Raw genomic sequence first — 1,821 nt, 5'->3', positions numbered from 1 at the left:
CCTCTTTGAAGTATACAGATAACTTGGCAATCGTTGTACGTATCAACTTTCTATTTGCAAATATCTGATGGCTCTCTATCGCTGCGCAATATTTCTCGATGGATACCATGTATGGTCGCAGAAGAAAAAGACAGATATATATATATATATACACAAATGCATATAATAATTATCTGATTTACAAAAATCCTATATCACGCTTGTGTTTGGAAAACGCTATATTCTAACCTAATCTAGATTAACCTGTTCGATGATAGAAAACTGATTAGAATATTAATTTAAAAATGCTATCGAAAAATTTATTCGAAATAGAATAGAATATGTAAAAATATGAAAATCCATATCGTATTCCTCTAACCTTAATAAAAATCGGCATCGAAAGGAGAAAAATCCGTGAATTCCATCGTAACGAGAGATCAATGGTGGCGCCCTCGGTGTATGCGACAATGCACGTGGCGATGGTAATCGTGGTTGCACGTGGGTTGAAAACCGAACAGCGCCCACGCATCGTACATTCTCGTTTGTCCTTCGATTCTCTTGATCGCTGTTTAACGATGGTATTAACACTTGCCATATTCATATATTCGTGTAATTTTTTTTTTTTCCTTTTTTTTTTTAACGATCCTGTCACTTTACTCTTTCTTTGTTACACTCACTTTCTTCGTTTTCTTTGTCTATCATTGTCACTTATTCATCCGTCTTTCTTCTCTCGATCGCTAGGCGCGTCTCTCACTCGTCTTTCCATCTTCTTCTCTCGTACAGATCTCATCTTCGTTCCTTTCGATTAAGTAATACACTGTGCAATCAACTTACTGGGGAACAGTGTAAATACACAGCACCCCATTGAGAATCCTCTTGAACGATCCTCTCGCTCACTTGACCAACTTTGGCTAACATAAGGTTAGAAGTGATATTTCCTACATATAATACGCAGTAATATGGAATGTTTATGTGACAAAATAGTAATAAAACGAAATAACATCTTCGATATATATTTTTCGCTGTGTAATTTTCTTGGAAGATCAAGAACGTCAGTTTCGGAATTTCAATCGAGAAATTTCGAACGATTTTATAGTATGATAAAGACACACCCTAGGCTTTATATATATATATATAAAGGTATTCAAAAGGAGCGCTCCCTTTGTCGAAGCCACCCTCACTAGTGCTTCTTGTATCCGCTAGATTCGACCCAGTTCTCGATATTCCGGAACAGGGTGTTCTTCGTTCAGGGAAGCGACTCTCTTCGCCTCTCGAGGTCGAGAGGGTTTAATCCAAGTTATCTCTTCACGAATAATATCGAGATTAATAAAGTCGGTGCACGTAAAATATAATGTTTAAAATTTCGATCGGAAATAATATCTAGAAATCGATTTTTTTTCACTTTCATTTTGCTTTTTCATCAAAAGTGATTTCCAAAAGTTTGAATATTTCCAAAACTATTTTTTCAAAATTTGAAAATTTTTAAAACCATCTATATTTCTCATATATCTTTGAAAATTTGAAAATTTTTTCAAAATGTGAAAACATGTAAACCATGCATTTTTTTCAAAATTTGAAAATTTTCAAAACTATATTACCATATTACATTTAGAAATTTGAAAAACTATTTTTTTTTTCGACAACTTCCAAAATCATGCATTTTTTTCAAAATTTGAAAAATTTCAAAACCATATTACCATATTATCTTTAGAAATTTGAAAATTTTTCCAAAATATGAAAACATCAATCATACATTTTTTTCAAAATTTGAAAATTTTCAAAACCATATTATCATGTAATACCTTTAAAAATTTGAAAAACTTAAATTTCCAAAACCAAGTA

The 1,821-nt window shown here is 32.3% G+C and overlaps 1 protein-coding gene across 1 annotated transcript in view; it reads right to left on the bottom strand.

Annotated features, from left to right (window-relative positions):
- The window catches only part of LOC102671800 (lateral signaling target protein 2 homolog), a 59,163-nt gene that overhangs the window by 31,407 nt on the left and 25,935 nt on the right, over positions 1-1,821 (bottom strand). The window lies entirely within an intron of this gene.

The sequence above is a fragment of the Apis dorsata genome, unplaced genomic scaffold (assembly GCF_000469605.1).
Source record: "Apis dorsata unplaced genomic scaffold, Apis dorsata 1.3 scaffold_150, whole genome shotgun sequence".
In the NCBI taxonomy this organism is placed as follows: domain Eukaryota; kingdom Metazoa; phylum Arthropoda; class Insecta; order Hymenoptera; family Apidae; genus Apis; species Apis dorsata.
This window is presented reverse-complemented; position numbering and strand designations above follow the sequence as displayed.